The sequence below is a fragment of the Globicephala melas genome, chromosome 8 (assembly GCF_963455315.2).
Source record: "Globicephala melas chromosome 8, mGloMel1.2, whole genome shotgun sequence".
NCBI classification, from domain to species: Eukaryota; Metazoa; Chordata; class Mammalia; order Artiodactyla; family Delphinidae; genus Globicephala; species Globicephala melas.
In genome coordinates, this window is record NC_083321.1 from 3,848,452 (window position 1) to 3,870,210 (window position 21,759).

Genomic DNA, 21,759 nt, shown 5'->3' on the forward strand with positions numbered 1-21,759 from the left:
AAATTGTTTTGTAGATTTTGACAAACGGATTCTAAATTTTATATGGAGAGGCAAATCCAACACAATATTAAAGATACCCTAGAAAACCATAATTCAAAAAGAGTCATGTACCAAAATGTTCATTGCAGCTCTATTTACAATAGCCCGGAGATGGAAACATCCTAAGTGCCCATCATCGGATGAATGGATAAAGAAGATGTGGCACATATATACAATGGAATATTACTCAGCCATAAAAAGAAATGAAATTGAGCTATTTGTAATGAGGTGGATGGACCTAGAGTCTGTCATACAGAGTGAAGTAAGTCAGAAAGAGAAAGACAAATACCGTATGCTAACACATATATACGGAATTTAAGGGAAAAAAATGTCATGAAGAACCTAGGGGTAAGACAGGAATAAAGACACAGACCTACTAGAGAATGGACTTGAGGATACAGGGAGGGGGAAGGGTAAGCTGGGACAAAGTGAGAGAGTGGCATGGACATATATACACTACCAAACGTAAAATAGATAGCTAGTGGGAAGCAGCCGCATAGCACAGGGAGATCAGCTCGGTGCTTTGTGACCACCTAGAGGGGTGGGATAGGGAGGGTGGGAGGCGGGGGAGACGCAAGAGGGAAGAGATATGGGAACATATGTATATGTATAACTGATTCACTTTGTTATAAAGCAGAAACTAGCACACCATTGTAAAGCAATTATACTCCAATAAAGATGTAAAAAAAAATAAAATAAATAAAAATAAAAAATAAATAAAGGAGAACAAAGTTTGAGGACTGACAGTACCTGACTTCAAGGCTTACCGTAAAGCTGCATCGTTGAGTGGAACCACCATTGTGAATAAGATGCTCGTCGACACTGTAATCATCACCTGGCTTGAAGTTAGGACTCTTACCCTGCTCTGGATGTAACTGCTCCCCTTTCCCACTCACCCTGTGGGCCGCGCCTGAGGACTCTATCTCATGATGCTCCTCCAAGCTCAGGTACTCTCAGTGGCTCCCCAGGGCCCCCTGAAGACATTCTCAAGTCACTAGCCTGGTATTCCAAGACCCCCTTTGCCCAAGTCAACTTCTCCCTTACCTCTCATTCCTCCTATAAAACCTTCACATGTGCACCACTCGTCTATTTCTGCCCTTGGCATTCAGCCTCCTTTGCAGTGGTGTCCCCCCTGCCCTAAGTGCATTACAGCTTGGCCTTCACGCAAGACCTAAATGCTGTGCAACCCCTTCACGAAGCCTGCTGTGTGGTCAACCGCATGGCTACCTCCGACCGTGGGCACTTCTCACGCAGAGCGGGCCGCCCACATTGCTGGGCTAAAGTGTTATTTCCTTTAGAGTCTATAACCATCCGTCGCGTCCCACCACCATCCCGGACTTCCCAGGAGCTCAGGGGAAAAAGGGACCCCAGGTTGGCCTCCCAGGGAAGCCGTCTCTTTGAAAGTCTTGAGAGTTTGGAAATCTCACTTTGAGTTTTGATGCAAGGGTGGGATGCAGGAAGGGAGGGTGTCTGCCCGCAAAGGTAACTCTTTGGATGTCACGCAAACACCCAGAACTCATAGATTCAAGCACCTCGTGATCGGAGGCGCAGACCGAGGCAACGAGGGACTCGTGAACGCAGAGCTCGCAGGGGACCTCTTGGGATGGAACCTAGGCTGGCGGCCCTCCAGGGTTCTCAGCTTGGCATTCTGCTGTTGCAGTTCTTGTTCTGTTTGCCGCCAGACTCTGGCTTGCCATGCACAAAACCTCCTCAAAAGAACACGAACGGGAAAATTAGAGGGAGACTGCCGAGGAGTCTTGCAAAGTTGGAAAAATGAGCGTCTCCTTGCTGCAGAGTGCCTGGCCCGTCCCCTAGGTCCTGATTAAGGGGAATTGGTGCTCGTGAGGGCCTTGAGCAAGAGGCCTCTGGTTGGAGACAATCTTGTGGCTTTGGCCTGTAATTTGGATTCGGGGGGTCAGACACAGTTAATGTGATAAACTCGCAAACCTCTGCTGGTGACCAGACGTGGAGTACGGCCCCCACGGACAGCCCTCAGGGCTGGTGGCACACGTACTCAGCCCCTGTGGCTGCGACAGGCCGGGAAGGCTGAGCCTCCACAGGCCGTGGAAACTGCTCCTTTCGTGGCTGCCTTTGGAAATCTGGAAATAAAAGTCATTGGTCTTGTTTGCCATGTTGCTCTAAACGCACGCTGATGGCGGGCTTGATTTTTGCTGGACGTGGGTCTTTGAGGTTCTCCATGTCCTAGACCGTGAACTTTTGAAGGCAGGAGGGGAAGCATAAAACGTACCCTGTCCTGGGGTCATGCTCGCTGAGGGGCTTCGCACTGATGTGTTGGACCAAGGAATGAGGAATGAATGGGATAAAGGCGAAAAGATGTGTCTTTGGTTTGAAGAGTGATGGCCCTCGGGTCATTTCAGCTTGGGGTTTGCCCCAAGAGGTCCTCCCGATGACCAAGGTCATTTGAATGTCGCCAGAACACATGGGTCCTTTTTGGCTAATGACCACTTTGGTTCCTTTCTCTTGCTTCCTGAGTCCCCAAGATCAGGCTATTGAGAAGACAGATAAATTTTAAGTGTGTGTTTGTGTGTGTTAAATGTTGTGGGAAAATTGGGAGGCATGGGATGGAAGTGGTTGGATGGGGTGAGGGGTGGATGGACGGGGTGGGGAGATGGAGTGGGGGCTGGGGGTGGAGTGGAGGAATCACTGTCCACAGCCATGGGTCTCCACCCTCTCGGTCCCTGCAGGGCCCCTGGGCTGCATTCACCACCATTGCCCTGTGAACGTATGTGATATGTGGGTGAGTCTTCCATGCTCTCGTTTTACACTTACATTTCTTTGGTTCAACCCCCCACCCCTGCCAGTGACCAAAGTAGGGTGAATTCCCTCTTTCCCTCCATGTGGATGTTCTAAAACGGGAATGCTTCCTAGGAAACTGAAGACAAACAAATCAGCAGGATATGAGACCGAATAAGACGTGAATGAGTTTATACAGTGCTAATTTCCGATCCTAACTCAAACAAAGATCTAATCAGGGGTCAGTTGGCTGAGCTGACACCATCGATGGGGAAGCAGGCTTCTGTTTCTTCCCCTTTCTGAAGGTTAACCAAGATACGTACACATCTAGTGCTAAGTATACCTTCCGGTTTGCCTGCGGCAGGACATGTGATTTTTGATAACATCTCTGGGCAAGATGATAATGGAGTCCGGTTGGTTTTACCCAATGAAACAGGGACCCCTGAGCAATGGCAACTGAGGAAATGGGGCTTTAGTGACAAGGCACAGGGCTCTAGTCCTGTTCAACTCTTTCCCAATGAGTTCAATAAGAAGTTGAAAAAGCCTGCTTGTCTGCATGGCAGACAATGGGCAACTTCCACTCAAAAGATTTCTTACTAAATACAGCTGAATGGGACAACATTTCCTATGCTGGAGTACATTCAGGTTCTTTCAAAGTTTTCACTTTTCTAAATAAAATCTTTATACAAAATACGTCTCTTATTTTCAGTCTGATTTCCAGTACCCTAGTGCTCTGTGGGATGTTAGTAAAGTTACCACAAGAAAGGTTCTGGGGACCTATTAATTGGGTAAATGCTAAATACTCTTGGAGATTTGTGGTACACACTTGTGTGTAAAGGCACTGAAAAGTCCTGCAGTGTAGAAACATGCTCGTTTGGCAGGGTTCCAGAAATTTTCTTCAGAAACACTGCCTCAGAACATGTTTTCCAACGTGATGTAAAAGGATATGAATAGTTGGTCTCTTTTACTCAATAAGACAAACAGCGCTGTCAGAATACTCGCCAGACACAACCAGATTATGGCAGGCAGGAGAAAGATACTCTTTTCCCTCAACTCCTCCAACACAGAGTCTTATCATTTTGGTTCTTTCGGCTGGATTCACAGGGGTATACTAATACTTTCGTATTGTTTAGAGTTTTATTTCTTTAATTGCTAGTGAAGAAGCTTTGCATTTTCCCATGTGACGATGTGTTACCTAAATTTTCTGGCATATAAATTTAATTTCTTTTTTGTCTCTGATCACTTATTAAGTTGAAACTGAATATCCATCTTGTATATTTTATACCGATACCTTATATCCATGGAAGCTTAACTTTTTATTTGTTTATTACACATTTTCCCAATGCTGCTGCTCTTTTAAAAATTTTATCATGCATATGATTATGAGAGGTTGAAATTGCTTGTTTATTTTAACATATTCAAACCCTCCATCTTGTCTTCAATGAGATGTTTCCATTTCTTTAGTCAGAATTTGTTTCCTTTACATGGATGGGAAAAAATGCTATTCTATTTTCTTCTAGCTTGTTAAAACAAACCTGAAAAAAATTAAAATGTGTGTTTTCTCATCATACAAGCAATACATGTTATGGAAAATAAAAATAAACAAACATAAGAAAAATATAAGGACCTGCAATCTCACCACCCAGATAGCACTGATAATATTTTTTTGTAGCTCTTTTCGGACTTTTCTGTGTTTACATACAAGTTCAAAATTTTTTAACTTTAATTTTTTTCAAGTGTACATACCCTTGCCCATGCATGTATGTATATGCATACGTGTGCACAGGCGCACACACACTCTTCCACTGGAATTTTGGAATTTCACAATTTATCGCATGGCTAAGAGTACCAGTAAAAACCCTTTGACCTTTATCAAATTTGATGGTGTGCAGGAAACCGGCTCTGTAGGAAGGAGAGCCCTGATTCGTGGCTCTTGCTGATTCCTGTGGTGTAAATACTCTCAGTGTGGCTGACGTGGCCGATTTCAAGCTCTCCGAGATTTGTCAGATGGCTTGTGAATTTCCTGAATATTTAACGTTTGGCTCCAGCCCACTAGCCCGTCCTCTTTGTTCTGTTTCTTCTTCCTCAAGAGCAGAATAAAGTTCCGCTTTTTTGCCTTCCTTTTTTTTCTCCTATTAGGGTCTTTTCATGTGTTTTGTAGTCCCAGGTAAATGGATACTCACTTATTTGATTTTTAAAATTGCTTTTGAAATCTCTTTCATCTTACATGCATTTTCTGGTTGCCTGATACTCATATAAGACACAGTTGGTAAACATTGTTTTCTTATGTAGCATAACTTCCAGAGTTAATTTACTCGCACTTCTGGTTGCTTTCCTAGGTTTATACGCATGACCACAGCACAGCTGATGCTTGTATGTCTTCTCTTCCTGCATGTGTATGTTATTTCTTTTCCTTATCAAATAGCTTTCGCCAATATTTCTAGTTTTATTTTAAAATAGGATTGATGACTGGATGGGACGCATCACAGAATGATTATGATTTTTAATGCTCATGACTTATTACTTAAGTAATATTGGTTTTTGGATCCACAATTTTTGTTTAGTTATACGAATGTTTAGATAGTGAGTTTTTTCAGATGGCTCTTTGACGTCTATTGAGATAATTAAATCACATTTTACTGTTTCTTGTGCTAATATATGATAAATCATTTTCCTACTTTATCGCCACCAACTTATTCGTGGGATAAACCCTACCTGGTTGCTGTAGACACTTTCTTCTTTGAGGTGCTGAGAGTCTCTGCTTGTATTTGGGCCTTTAAAGCACGCTTTTTATTTAGGAATACTTTAGATGGCAAGGGAGTTCCCATATATCCCTCACGAAACGTCCCTGTTATTAACATCTTACATAACGACCGCTGGTGCATCAAAGCCAGGAAACCGACATCTGGACACTGAGGTTAACTAAACTCCAGGCTTCACTGGATTTTGCTAGGTCTCCTTAGTGTTTGGATTTCTGGGTCTATGTTTATGACTGACGCTAGCCTATACGTTTTCACTGTTCTTTTCCGTTTGATTCAAAACTCTATTTGTGTCATACTTATGTAGTGTACCCCATATATATTTATTTTTTATTGAAGCCTAGTTGATTTACAATGTTGTATTAGTTTCTGGTGTGCAGCAGGGTGATTCAGTTTTAAATAGACAGAGTTTTTCATACTCTTTTCCATTATGGTTTATTTCAAGATATTGAATATAGCTCCCTGTGCTATGCAGTAGGACCTGTTTACCTGTTTTGTACACAGTAATTTGTATCTGCTAATCCTCAACTCCTAATTTATTCCGCACCCCATATATATATTTATAATAGTCTATTGAATGGAAGAACTATTTATTCCTTGAAGGATATGAATTTTCCACGATTCAGGCAGGTGGACAAACGTATACGGGAGGTTAGTGTATTGTGATAATAATCTGTGTTCCTGCTGTTCTAGAAGAATCCAAAGGAACGAAACCTTTTCTTCCCTTCCCTACCTCTCCTTCCAGAGGGCAGGCAAGTCCTTGAGACAGGGAGATGGGGGCCTCTCCACCCACAGGGGAGGGTTGGTTTGCTCTGGTTTGAGAACAGTGTTGAATTGGCTCAAGGGCAGGGGGAAGCCAGGGTTTGCATCAGGGGCTGGAAACAGCAGCTAGAACTGCAGGCAGCTGGACCTGGTAGGCACGATGGGGCTGTATTTAAAGGGGGGTGGGTGCTTTCCAAGAGTGGGGAAGACCCTTGCCCTGTTCCCCATGGCATTCAGAAAAGTGGCAGCTCACCACCTGGCAGGGTGGCACCTGGGCGCCAGGGTGGGGGACGGAGGAGGGGGAGTTTGGGGGTATACTCGGGGCAAAGGATCCCAGTGCCCACACCTAGCTCGGCAGGGTGCAGCTCCATCTTCCAAGGGCCAATGAGGGCAGCTTGTCGGCGAACCGGACGGCCCAAGGGCCAGCGGCCTCTCTCCCATCGCAGAACTGTGTAAACTTCCCAAACTCTCTTGCGTGACGCGGATAAAGCTAAGTTACATCTCTCTAGGGCTGCAACATATGAATTTCAGGGGGCCGTAAACGTTCAGTCCGTAGCCCGCCTCTTAGTCTCAAGTGGCTTATTGCTACAGAAGGATCTTTCCTCACTCCATCTTCTCATTTTTGCCTTAAGCGTGGGGGAGAGATGTGGACACCGGCCTCTGAGGAATCACAGCGCTCATAGCGTTAGGCCTCCCATCAGAGGCCTTCTGGGGCCCGTGGGAACGGGGTTACTGTTAAATGCCTTCTGCAGACTCACATTAAGGAATCTTAGAGTTGAATTGCTGCAGCTGCCCTTTGGGAAACTGGCCTGCCCATCTGTAAATTCGGAGACGGAGCCTCCCCAGGCACAGGGAAAAATCGCGGTTCAAGAATTGAAAATAATGTGGTTAACAGTAATTTAGAAGGCTTTTCACTGAGCACGGTTTAAAACAAGAAAGAAAAAAAAAAGGGAAGAAAAAACAGCTTGTAAAAATCTGTTTTAAAAACCTCACTGGAAGTTGTCACTTTAAAATACTACCATTGTGCCTAACTTAATTCAGTAAAAATTTTTTTTTCTTTTTTTTTTGCAGTACGCGTGCCTCTCACTGTTGTGGCCTCTCCCGTTGCAGAGCACAGGCTCCGGACGCGCAGGCTCAGCGGCCACGGCTCACGGGCCCAGCTGCTCAGCGGCATGTGGGATCTTCCCGGACCAGGGCACGAACCCGTGTCCTCTGCATCGGCAGGCGAACTCTCAACCACCACGCCACCAGAGAAGCCCCTCAGTAAAATTTTTATTAACGATTTATTTCCCCTCTCTTGCTTTTGCACTCAATAAAAACATCTCAACAACTTTTTCAAATGTTCCCAAATCAAGCCTTTTATCTCCACGGGGTCAATTCCACCTGCCAATTTGCAAACGGGCTTGTTTGGGTCAACAGACCACAGCATCCTCTCCTCGGCGAAGTTTCCATTTGCAGGCAGGCCAGGCCTGCTGCTGGCCCTCACCCTGCCCTCTGGAAAATGTGCAGTCAAAAATTCAAAGATTTTTTTTTTTTTTTAATTGGCCGAGGCTGTGTGTGGTGGGGAAGCAGAGCACGGATACAGGATGCTTTTTTGTTGGATCTTATGGCTTTTACAGCTTTGCAGGTTTCAAGGTAAGGAGGGCTTACCCAAGAATGGCAGGTCCACCCTCAGGGACCCCCTACTCCCTGGCCTGAGACCTCAGAGGGGTGGGTGCGTGTTTGCTGCCCTCTCTCGCCTTGTTCAGGGAGCCCCTCTGATGCCCCGGCTCCTTTCCAGTCTCTTCTGTGCCTTCTGCCATGGTCCCCCAGCAACCTGGGTCAGTCACTCACCTGAGAACTGCTGAGCATCTTCCTGCATCTTCCTGTATCCTGCCCTGTGTTGGGCAGGGTACCACCCGCTTTTCCCCGCCTGGAGCCTCCAACCAGGTGGGCACTTGACTCCTATACAAACCCATCACAAAACAATGGGCAACGATCAAGAGTCAGTGGGGACACATAGAAGAGAGAGCAGTCAGGCTTCGGGGTGCGCGGATGGCCCTGCGAGTGAGAGCGGTTGGAACTTACAGGAGGGTGGAGTTCCCGGGGGAAAGGTGGGGAGGGTAGGGGTGCCGGAAGCAAGAAGGGTGACCGCAGGCGTGGGTGGGGCCGGAGTAGAGAAGGCAAGGAGTCAGGCCAGGGAGTTTGGGATTTATTTCAGCGATGCTGAGGGGATGCCCAAGGTCCTCGTGTAGAGCAAAGTTCTTAGGCGGTGGACAGGATTGAAGGCAGGAAGTCCTGTTGGTGGGGGTGGGATTCTGACTCTGCGATACAAGGCCAGCCTGGGTGGGCTGCCTCTTCTCTAGTTCCCTAGTCCAGCTGGGAGGATCGAACCCCTTAAACAGTAAACCAAGAACCTCCTTTTTTAGCCATACAGCATGCGGGATCTTAGTTCCCCAACCAGGGACTGAACTTGTGCCCGCTGCAGTGGAAGTGCGGAGTCCTAACCACTGGACCGCCAGGGAAGTCTCCCCCTGACCCCAGAACTTTCTTGAGGAGGTCGGCGTCTCATTCATTCATTTATTTTGTGTCCTTGCCCTGGAGCTAATGTCCTCTATGTGTCAAGCTGGCCTCTGCTAGCTTGACACAATTAAAGGGACCCCACATTCCTCACGCGGCACGATTCTCATGATGCTGAACAAAATCAAAGCTCAGTCCTGTGGACGCACCTTCTGTGCCAGTGTGTCTCTCCTGCTGGTAAAGAAGCTTAACCTGGGCGCCAGGGCGTGTGAAACGATGATCATTTTGGCAACACGACGGGCTAATACGATGACAGCAAGACATCTGTTTCCCATCCCGTGAAGAGCAACTCAGTCCCTGTGGGTCAGAGGTCCCTAACCCAGGGTCCGTGAGCTTGGATGGAAAAAGTTACATGTTAATTTTTTTTTTTTTTTGTGTGTGTGCGCCAGTGGATTGTGGGATCTTAGTTCCCTGATCAGGGATTCAACCCATGCTTCCTGCAGTGGAAGCGCAGAGTCCTAACCACTGGACCGCCGGGGAAGTCCCAGTTACACATTTATTTTCACCGATCTCCAGCTGCAGTTGGACATTCCGAAGACAGTGGTAGCCACAGAGCGAGTGGTTTGCCACCAGAGGAACATGGATGTTTCAAATCACATCACGGTTTTTGCGTGTATCTAGAAATGTTCGCCTTAATCCACCCTTCAAAATCACGGAAATTTCTAGACTTACTGCTGGGTTTATTTTACGTGTCAGTAAAGCAGGGCAGTTTCTATATCACAGATTAAATTTTAAAAAGTATTTGATGAACTGATTTTGGCACAGTTTCCTTTGTCATCCTATCATTTTATCTTTTGCATTTATAAGTATTACTCTGAGAAGGGGTCCACTGAATTTAATGGTCTGCTACCAAGTCTCCCAGCCCGCAGGGTCACCGGCCTTAGCCCACGTCCCCTGGGGGGTGGGGGGGGCAGCGAGTCTCAGAGACATGGAGCTCAGAAGGGACAGGGTTCCAGTTCAAAGGCAGTCCTTCGGACCCCAGACAGCTTACCTCATTTCTGCTGCACCCTGGCCCCGAGGGAACGCTGACCACCAAGGACATGGCTGAAGGCAGAGAGAAGCCCTGCTTGGTCAGAGAACTCCTTGACTGAAGGGTTCAAGGATGGAAAGGAGCCCTCAGCCAGGCCACTCCCTACAGGGAGCCCCTGCCCTCGTGATCTTTTCACCCCCGAGGAAGGAGAAATGCAAACCTGGGCCCTGAAATCAGAGCGTTCCAGATGATTCCCTGTGGATGTGGTTCGTGGAGGACGTGGTCTCAGGAATGAATACAAAACTTAAAAAGTTCCCAGAGAAGTCGTGGGTGGTCCGTGCATCCAAGAAGGTGCCCCAGGCCGTCTGTTCATGACGAGCTGGACAGGCTCCCCAGGCTTCTCGCTGGGTTCCTTGTCCGCTGCGCCACCCCGCCCTCCCTGCCCAGGCCCACGCTCCCATGGTGACGTGACCGTGACGCCAAGGGCCCTGAGCTCTTAAACAGAGACTTTCTGTTTCTGTTTCTTTTCTGCTTCCTTTGAAGCCGGGTGGCCTCCCTGAGGGAACCCTGGAGGAGGTAGCCCTGCTCGGGGTCTCGGTGCCCAGCCATCTGCTGGCAGGGAGTGTGAACACGTCGGTGACGCATTCAGACAATGACCGCCATGGTCAGGGCGTGCAGAGCCCTGAAGCGCCCCTCGCTGCTCTCCTTTGCTTCCTGACTTTGGAGAATCTGGGGTGGTTGAGAGTCACCACTCTGCTGACGCTCAAAGGGGAAAGGTGCCTGGCGCTCCAGGCTGCAGCATCGCCACCTCCCTTCTTTGGGGATGCCGCCTGGTCCCCTGCCCATCCTGGAGCCAGTCACGCTGGGATTTCTATCTGAGTCTGAAGTGCCCCGTGTCTCCCAGCAGATGTTCCACCATGAACCGGATCCACCCCGGACCTCCTGTTGTCCCCCAACCCTACTGATTTCTCTCAGTAAGCCAGTGGTCCCCCAGATCCCTACAGCCACTCAGACAACCCGAGGCACCCGCAGACTCCCTGAGGTCCCCCAAGACCATGAAGGCCCCCCCAGACCACTGAGGCCCCAGCGCCCCCAGATTCCCGAGGTCCTCCCAGACCCCCTGAAGCCCCCCAAGCCCCCCAAGTCTCCTCCAGACTCCCCGAGGTCCTTAGACTCCCCGAGGACCAAGATCCCACACCTGGACAGGCTGCAGGGAGTGGCCTGGCTGAGGGCTCCTTTCCATCCTTGGACCCTTCAGTCAAGGAGTTCTCTGACCAAGCAGGGCTTCTCTCTGCCTTCAGCCATGTCCTTGGTGGTCAGCGTTCCCTCGGGGCCAGGGTGCAGCAGAAATGAGGCAAGCTGTCTGGGGTCCGAAGAACTGCCTTTGAACTGGAACCCTGTCCCTTCTGAGCTCCATGTCTCTGAGACTCGCTGCCCCCCCACTCCCCAGGGGACGTGGGCTAAGGCCGGTGACCCTGCGGCTGGGAGACTAGACTCAGGAAGGCTGAGTTGGTCTTTTCCCTTCCCCTCGCCGTGAGGGCTCCAGCCCGGCTGGTGGCCTGCAAACACCAGGAGCCAGCCTCCAGGAAGGGACCAAGGACACTGGCCTCCTCGGATGGCACGACGAAGCCAAGAGGGGTCACCTTGCCCCCGGGGCAGGGATACGCGGCTGGCCCCTCTCTCCGTCCACTCCCTTCTGGGACAGCGGGCAGAGAATTCACAACTTCCCTCCTGCCCCAGATGTCCAAATATTTTTCTTATCAAGATGTTCATTTTCAGCAAATTGTACAAAGAGGAAAATCCTACAGAATGAAGAAGGAGGAGGGGGAGGGGGAGAAGGAGGAGAAGAAAAGAGGAAGAAGAAGGAGAAGAGAAAGCTGTTTACACTCTAGGAAACAACCACAGGGAGAGAGCAAACTTCCTAGCCGTGGAGACCAGAGTGCCGGCCTCACGATCCTGTGATGAATCCACTGACTTGTTGGGCATCTTCCTTAAATGACCTTGAACCTCACTTATCCTACTCAAAGTATTCTTCAGGTAATTGGGGGCCCGTTTGGGCTGGTGGCCCCGAATTCTCAGAACAAAATTTGGGGGCGTGGTCTAGTAGAAAGAACAAGAGGTTTGGAACAAGGCAGACTCCGGTGTGAATTTCGGAACTCCCAATGGATTTCGGTATGTCTTTAGATCTCAGGGTTTCAGTTTATAATACGGGCAGCATATTGTCTGACAGTGTTGATTCCCAAGTTCATGGTGCTGTGGAGGCCAGGCTGGGAATGGGATCGTGTCATGAAATCAAATGTCACGCTGACACACGGGCTCCGACTGCCTGACCTTCCCCCCGACGTCAGGGAACTGAGGCAAAGATGAGAGTGATTCTGACCCCAGGCTCTTTCACCTTATTATCTGCCTAAACTTTAGTCCCTGAGCTTAAAACCCAGGCAATTGCCTTAGTTTATTGCTTCACAGTTAAGACGTGGCCACCGTCACGGTTTACCCACTTAGCCAGCAGGTGCTTGTTGGTTTGAAAGGGCTTGGCTGGGCTTTCGCCCTCCCCGGCTGTGCTCCCTGTCCATCACCCTTGCTCGCTGTTTCTCACTTCCCAGTAAAGTACGTGCAGGTAGGAGAAGAAAAAGGAGAAGGAAAAGAAGAAGAAAAGAGGAAGAAGGAGAAGGAGAAACAAAACCCTTGTTTCAGGTTTTGCTAAGTGCATCTGAATAAGGGGGTTGGTACAGAGTACCCTCTGAAAGCAGAGCCCCAGGATGGGATTCTGGTGTTAGATTACTCACCAGTCAGACAGCAACGAGGACCCCATTCCTGGAGGTAAACCAGGTGGTGACCATCCCGGAACACAATTACCAAGGCTCTCACCTGTGGTTACTTGGGCTCAGGTGTGCCAAGGAAGGGAGGCATTGGGCTGTGCAGACGGTGACACTTGAACAGCACAGAAATCGGCTGCCTTTTGTTAAATGGCCCTGGGATCCTTGAAAGAGAAAGAGAGCCTCGGACAGCATGTAGAGATGTCCACCTCCTGCAGGGCAGACTGTCTTGAAAATCAGACCCGGGATCTGATGGTACGAGTGACAGAGTTGCCGAGGAGATGGACAGATAGGCCTGCTCCAAGCCCCGGTCCTGAGGGGAAAAGAGTGAGACGCTGAGATGCAGGGTGGGGACACTTAGGTAGAGAAGAAAGACTGCACCTCCGGCTTCCCCCAAACCCTCCACATCTACAGAAGTAATCTCCTTACCCTTGACATAGGGGAGACCCCCCCCTTTGCCTAGAGGTTCCCCAAAGGCTCACTCAAGGATTTGACATTTGTCCTTCCCTAATGGATGCCCATGACCCCTCAATACATTAAGGCTGATAATTTGATGACTAGGGTCAGCCCTCAGCATGGCCGCAGAGGAGAAACACATCAGGCAGTGAAGAGAGCAGGAGCTGGTGAACATGTGCCCATGGGAACTGGGAAGACATACGTGGCAGTAGATCTGGCTCAGTTCGCAGACCCACACCCGATTGATGGATTGATTGGTAGGGAAGTGGAGTCCCCTTGAAGAAGGAGCCTGTAAATGTCACCGCCAGCTTATGCTGTAATCATTTCCCTGCTCCTTCCCCAAAGTGACATGTGGCTATTTACCTGGGTAGCTATGTCCTGAGAAAAGAGGGGTACCCAGCTTTCCAAGGATTGTTGGATGCAGGATCTGATGCCAGGAGACGTGAAACTCTGTTGCTGTCCCCTGGTGACAGTGGGAGCTCGTGGAAGCCAGGTGATAAATGGAGTCCCAAGTCCATCTCACAGTGGATCCAGGTCCATCCCTCAGTGCATCCACGGACTCACCCTGTGATCATTTTCTTGGTCCCTTATTGTGTCACTGGGGTAGCTGTACTTCAGAGTTAGCAGGACCCTGGCTTTGATTCTGTGACCCGTGGAAAAGGAGCCATTCAGTGGCAATCCCCTGCTGGCTGAGGCAGTAAGTCAGAAGCAATACCACCCCAGGAGGAATTGCAGAGACTTAGTGCACCAGAAAACACTCAGGGATACAGGAGTGCTGCCTCATCCCATCCGCATTCAACTTACCTGTCTGGCCCCGAAAGTGCCAGGTGGGTCACGTGCATGATGTTATTGTAAACTGCACCAGATGTGGTGTATTTCCTGGAGGAGACTGACACAACCTCTGACACTGGTGTGTGGTTACGTACCACACACTTACCTGTTTAGGTACTTTTCATTCTTCCTGTAAACTCTTGTTTTCAGCTGGTAAAACTTCAGGCAGAAGAACATCCTGGTAGCATTGATCTGCTGGCAATAAATTGTCTCAGGTGTTATTGATCTGAAAATGCCTTTATTCCAATTCTCTTGTTTTTGAAGGACATTGTCGCTGGATATAACATTCTGAGTTGATGAGTCTTTTCTCTCAACACTTTGAATATCTTTTCCCACTGTCTTCTGATCTCTATTGTTTCTGATGAGATATCAGCCATCATTGCTGGCTTGTTCCCCTGTAGGTAATATGCTTTTTTTCTCTGGCTGCTTTCAAGATTTTCTCTTTATCTTTGGTTTTCAGTAGTACTCTGATGTGTGTAGGTGTGATTTCGAGGCTTTTTTTTGGGCTTTGTTTTGTAATTATCCTGTTTGGGGTTTATTGAGCTTCTTGGATCTGTAAGTAGTTTTTTCCCTATTATATGAAAATCATCAAAGTTGGGAAGATTTTGCTTTATTTATTCAATTTTTTTCTGCCTCATTTTCACTCTCTTTTATTTTTGGGACTCCACAATTACACATATTCCAGGCCATTTGATTTTGTTCCAAAGGTCTTTGAACATTTGTTAATTTCCTTCAGATTTCTCTCTCTCTCTCTCTCCCTCTCTCTCTTTTTCTGGCTGTGTTGGGTCTTTGTTGCGGTTCAAGGGCTTCTCATCACGGTGGCTTCTCTTGTTGCGGAGCACGGGCTCTAGGCACGTGGGTTTCAGTAGTTGTGGCATGCGGGCTCAGTAGTTGTGGCTCGCAGGCTCTAGAGCGCAGGCTCAGTAGTTGTGGCGCATGGGCTTGGCTGCTCCGTGACATGTGAGATCTTCCCGGACCAGGGATTGAACCCATGTCCCCTGCATTGGCAGGCGGATTCTTAACCACTGTGACACCAGGGAAGTCCCTCTCTTTTTTTTTTAGATTGGATAGTTTTTTTATTGATCTGTCTTCAGATACTTTCTATTGTCATTTCTAATCTTTTAATCCACTTCCTTTTTCACTTGCTATTGTGCTTTTGAGTTCTAGAATTGCCATTTAGTACTCTTTTCAAGGTCTAATTTCTCTGCTGAGACTCCTTATTCATCCATTCATTAGGGCCACATTTTCCTTTAAGTCCTTGAACAAATTTATAACAATAGCTTTAAAGTCTGTATCTGCTAAGTCCAACATCTGGGCTACCTCAGGGTCGGTTTTCATTGAGTGCTATTTTTTGGAGTATGAGTCATATTTTCTTGGTGCTTTGCGTGTCTAGAATGTTTTCTATTTTTCTATTATCTGGAGCTGCATATGACACATTGTAGAGATTTGGAATTCTGCTATTTGCCCCTGAGTAGTGTTGGTTTTTATTCTCGTAGGTGGTTGGATCCCTGGCTGATAACTTGAACTTGCATAGACTTGGATCTGGTGTTTCCTGAGCCCCTCTAAGTTGATTTGACTTGCCCTCTGAAGTCTGTCTTTAAGCCTTGTTGAGACTTGATTTAAGGCTCTGATAGAGTATAGACTAGACCTTACTGTAGGTAATGGTCTTTACTCGTAAGGCATGACTTTTCTGATGTCTCTTAAGTCTAGAATAGAAGTAAAATCTCTCCTTTCTGGCTGGCCAGGAACTTCAGCATGTCTCAGCAACGTTTGGCCTCTCAACTCCATAACACCTGCTCTCAGGTAATTCTTACACAGTCTTTCCCTGCATACATGCAGCCCCGCCCTTAGCCAAGGGCTTGCAAGTCATCTCCACACAAATGCCTGAGATGCTCCCACTTGGCACAGCGCCCTGACCACAGATTCAAGTCACTCTGGCCACCTTCTCCAGCTCAATGACACTGATGTGTCCTGCTCTGCTCCAGCTCCTGCACCACGGTCAGGAACTTTCCCCGAGGCAGACAGGCAGGGCAATTATTGGGGTTACCTTATGAGTTTCCCTTCTCTCAGGGAATCACAGTCTTTAATGCCTGTTTTCTGTTGCCCAACACAATTGCTTCATATTCCCCCCCCCCCCATTTTATAGTTCTTTACGGCAGGAAGCTTCCTCTGGTAGTTACTTGTCCGTCTTGGAGACAGAAATGGAAGTTGGATAATATGCTTCTACTGATCTAGGAATGTTTTTCTCCAATCCCATCGGTGAAGAGGATAAAAAGCAATTTGTCATTATATGAGAAGGATAGCAGTTCATATTCACTGTCTCGCTCCAGATTGGTGTTAACTCTTCTGTTCTCCACACAAGATACCTCACAGAGACCATAGTCATCTCGATATTCTACAGGTCATGCCGGTCTTCTAAACTGATTACCCGTGCTAATTGGACATGGTGAGCAGGGAGCAGAGAGTACCCAGAAAGGGGGAGACAAACTCATGACGATATAAGGGGCTGCATAACAATGAAATGAGTAGGGATCCAGTGTCTGGGGTATGCTGGGATGGCACCTTTAAGGCAAAGAACCATTTGGTGCCCATCCTGCATCTCCTACTACTAAGAAAGAAGCACGACACTTCATGCTGTTTGGATTTGGGGGGGCAACATACATCACTTCTGGAAATTCTGTTTTAACCAGTTTATTGAGTGGTTTGAAAGGCTTTCTGTTTCACGTGAGACCCAGAGCAGGAGAGGGCTCTGCAGCAGGTGGAGGCTTCAGTGTAAGCTTCTCTGTCCCTAGAGACATGCGGTCCATCAGACATGGTGATGAAGGCGTCCAGGGATGGAGTGTACAGAAAGCCTCGCTAAGAGCATCTCAGCACGGACCTGTAGAGTTCTGGAGCAAAGATGTGTTCTTTACAATTGGAATTACCTGCCATTTGAAGACCAGCTCATGGTCTGCTAGTAGGCTGCCGTAGGGATGGAGTGCCTGGCCAGGGGATGCCAGGTGGCTGTGTACCTGGAGTGTCCCTCATGAGCTGGCTGAAGACTGACTCCTTTTGCATTACATCCCCACTGAAGGATAGCCCTGAAAGAGGGCAGGTGGGGCATACCTCAGGCAGCACACTGGCTGCCCACTGTCCATGGAGAGAATACTACCCAGAAGCAAGACTGTCCATAGACTCCTGGACAGGGGCAGACAGCTTGGCTGATGGGACAGGAGCCTGGAAGGAACAAAATTAGAAGATCAAGGGCAAGTTAGTCTGGAGATGGACCTACGGGAGTGGGCAAAGGGTGTGAAGGTGTGGGGATGTCTAGTGCCCACTGGAGGGCCTTTCCCATAGCTCAGGCACTCATTCAGCGACCGGGTAGGTGGGACAACTTGTCCTGGGGATAACTGCCAGTCTTTCTACTTTATTATGGCACAAAAGAATAAATGAAAGACGACGAACCCAAGACCTCTCTCTGGCTGCTCATTAAGACAGACTGTTGTGATTGGTCAGAATCCAAGGCAGGTGTGGTGGGTACCACAATCATCCCCAAATATGCTGTTGATGATGGAGAAATGAACAAGACTCCACAGGAGACAGCAAAGATATCTTCTCTTTCATGGAAATTATGTTGCTAAGAGCGTGTTCAGAGCTAACGGCTTTTGGCTTGGGACATGTTGAGTGGCACATAGAAACCAATACTCATGCTGGACGCCCAAACTTGCAGCAGCAGAGACAAACGATGAACCTTCAACATGGCCCCATTCCTTGAGGACACCAGCTAACCCCTTAGTGGTGGATTCCATCGGCCCCCTTCTAATCTGGACAACATAGCAATTTGTCTTTTCTGAAACTGACACTACTCTAGATATGGGTTTGCCTTCTCTGCTAACAATGATCCTCCAGCATCTATCAAAGGGCTTACAGAATCCATCACCAAGGTCTGACTGCACACCTTGGACCAAGAACTCATTTTACAGCTGGGGAGATACCACAGTGGGCACATGACAGTGAGGTCTACTGGTCTTACGACCTACTCCCCTCAGCCAGAAGCAGATAGCCTGGAAGAATGCTGGCGTGTCCTGTAAACGACTCAGCTAAGGGGGCAAGAGCCAGAGGCGCTGGAGACCCTGTCTTTCTTCCATTCGCCCTCTGAATGGCGAATGCACCATGCAATGCAATGGTGAATGCAGTGGTGAATGCACCTGATCAATGGCCATATATGGTGCTGTGTCCCCCAAAGACAAATCGCATGTATTCTAGAGCAAAGGCTGGGAGTAGGAGGGACATCGCTCATCGTCAAGCCCCCTGTGCACCTTGCTAGAGATGCACGCAGCACATGTCTTTTGCTTCCTGCCTCCAGGTCCCTCCAAGGACCACCGTGGGCGCGTGCTTGGCACTCGTCCGCCACGATCTGGAAGTGCTAGGAAGTCAATATTTTGAGGACTGATTCTCTGTCCAGTGGAGGCTGGGAGCTGACAGATAAATGTGGGATTAATGCTTCCTTGTCCAGATGAAGGTCCTGGAAGTCATTTCACATGGCTCCTCTGGGAACAACCGTGGGAACTGTCCCAGCAACCAGCGACCATAGCAATAGCAGCTCCAATAAGCATCCTTGTATTGGCTTTTTCCGGCCTCGCTCACCCAGCCCCCCAGATCACTCTCCTCCAGGAAGAACTCGCACTGGAGCCTTTGTTTCAGTCGCCATGTTCTGGGGACTCCGAGCTAAAAGACATGGAGAGTCCGTCAGGCCACTGAGGGCTTCGGCCATTCTTCCAACAATGTTTCTTGAGTTCTCACGATGTGCGTGGTGGTATTTTGGGGCTAGGGATACGGCAATGAATTAGACAGACAGGCCCACACCCACCCCATGAGTGAGAGACAGATGATGACATGTAACGGAATAATCATGCCAGGTAAGAGATCCCGAGTGTCAGTGGGGGTAGACAGAGGGGGAGCAGCTAAAGGGACCAGGGGGCAGTTGTGCGGAGCCCTGAGTGAGGCAAAGGAGGGAGCCGGGTGACCAACAGGGGTAGAGTACCCTGGGTAGAGGGGACAGCAGGAGGCCACATCAGGGACACGAGGGTCATTTTCATTCCAGTCCATTCAGTGTTTAGAAATAAAAAATATTCAACTTCACGTAACACCCCTGAGAAAGTGGCTTAGTGGGATTACACGACAGCTTCATGTAGTGGTGAGCCTGGGTCCTCCATCCATGTGTGTCATACCGCACAGGGTCCTCCATCCATTTTTCTTGCCCAGGGAACAAAACCTGGGCCAGGAAACTGTGTTTCAAAGCTGGCAGATCAAAAGGTGAAACAAAAAATACTTGCATCTGGAGTCCCTTTATTAGAGACCAAACTTAGTTAAGATCAGTCAAGTCTTTCTACTTTGTTATGGCACAAAAGAACAAATACAAGATAACAACCCCAAGACCCCTCCTGGGCTGTTCATGTAGAAAGACCATTGGGATCCGGCAGAATTTAAGCCATTTGTTGTGGGTACCACAATCATCCCCAGATGATGCTGTTGACGACTGAGAGAGGAACAAGAATCCATGGGAGACAGCAAAGATATATCTTTTCCTTCCTGGAAATTATTGCTAAGGAGTGTGTTCAGAACTAATGGCTATTGTCTTGGGGCACGTTAAGTGACCCATAGAAATCAAAGGGCTTTCAAGGGGTTCAAGAGCAGGTGTGGTGGCGAGACGGACATGGCAGGAGTCGGCGTGGCCGGAAGGACAAAGTTCAGATGATGCCCACAGCATTTTGTTGCAGAAAGGAAGGCATGCTTTTGGATTCTGTAATAACACTCTGTATTTGTGGTCTATTTTCATCTGAGGATCTCAAAACATTTTCAAGCATTCATTAAACTTCACAACAGTCTGATGCCCTTGGTATAATTAGACCCATTTCTTCGCTGGGTCATCTGAGGCCCATTAAGATGGGCCGACTTGCTTGGAGCCTTTGGTCCCAACTTTCCTGTCTTCCACCCCGGCTTGCCCGGTTCATTTTAATGTCACCAAATCAGAGAGGGATGTGAACATTTAAACAAATCTACTCTGAAACCAGTTACTTAACGAATTCTTGGGCAAGCCCTCCATGGGCCTCTGGGACCACCTTGCTCTCATGTTCATTCACCACAGCCAATTAACCAAGGTTTTTTTTTTTACATGCTTTTATGAAAAGCCGTTGTATGCAAATATTGGGAGGCAGGAGATTGATCCCAAGGAGGGGTACAAATGTGCCCCTTTCCCATGGCCTGGAACGGACTCTGTCCCTGGCATATAGGAGCCTAGGTATGTCGCTAATTTCCCATCATTCTGCCAGGAGGCTATAAAATGTCTTTTCATCTTGAGTTACATAAGTATCCAAACACATAAGGAGACTGTTATTACAAAGGCAACCACACAGGGCAAAAAAAAAAAGGGTTTCATTTATTCTGAATATGTGCACTAAACACTTTTGATGTCTTTTCAGGGACTCCTAAGTACTAAGAAGGAAAAAAAAAAGTGCACAAAAGACCTTTTAAAAATGCAACCTGGCTGTGGCTGATGTCGGGTCTGGCGAGAAATCTATTGTCCATAAGGCGGGGGCCGGGCCATCATAATCCATCCTATGATATTTGCATTCCGTTTCCCTTCTGCCCAACGGGCAGCTTATGCAAAGCAGTTCTTAGTGTTCTTAGGGGGGGTGGGGGCAGGGAGACAGGCTTGTACACATACTTCAAAAACTCTGCTCCTGACAACGGAGAACATTTTTTGTAAGTATGCCGCGCTCTGGGTGTTTTCTCCCCGCTTCTTCAGGAAAACAGATGGGTAGTTTCTCTGACAGTGAAATTTATAGGTAACCGAAGGAAGTATGCAGTAAAAGGATAAATTCCCTGTTTTTAATGTTCCCCATATAATCAAGGGCCTCTTTCACTGAGGTACCCACTGCACTCCATCCTTCCACATTCCTTCCCCTTGACTGGCTCTCAAAAGATCCATTTCAACGAGGAAGAAAAAAAAAAACCCCGCATTGAGGATGATGGTTGCTGATTCTGACACACAGATAGGTTGTCTGTTAAACAGATAGCTTTGGCTCGGCCGTATCGGACAACTGACCTCCGGGTGAGCCCCGTAGCAGCCTCACTTCTGCAGGCGATGCGGGGGAAGCCGGCCCTGTAGATTAGGGGGCCCCGGGGGAACCAAGATGGATTCGGGTGCTTGGTTTCATCTGTAATCTTTTCAGTGAGGTGCGTTCAGTCAGCGACTTCCCAGGAAGACTTTGGCCGCATGGAAAGAAATTTAAGTTCCCAGTCTGTGTCCCCAGGGCCATCTGAATGGAGCTGGTGTTTGATCCCGTCCTGCTCCCCGTGCCAGTCCGCGATACCATCTGGGGTGCCCCTGCACTGGGTCGGCTGGAGAGGAGGAAGGTGGCTGGCCTGGGGAGTCAAGGAATTCAATCCCAGCACGTTTTAGTTTGACAAACGTCGATGGAGAATTTACTAGGGCCTGTGTGGATGAATAAATTAAAAAACGAAATCTCCACTGGGAGGGACAGGAATGTACGTGACTAATGCAATGCAAGTGAGGATGCCATATATATATATATATAAAGAGAGGCACAAGAATGTTCCAGATAAATGTTTCATTCTGTCTCAGAGAACCCAGGATGATATTCCAGCTGGATTCTGATGGATAAATGAATGAGAGGAGGGCTCCGTGAGTTTGCTCAGGCTAAAGTCCTACAGCCTGAGGGGCTCAAGTATTGATTGTCTCCAGCCCTGGAAGTAGGAAGTCTGAGATCAAGGCTTCAGCAGAGTTGGGTCCTCCTGAGGCTTCTCTCCT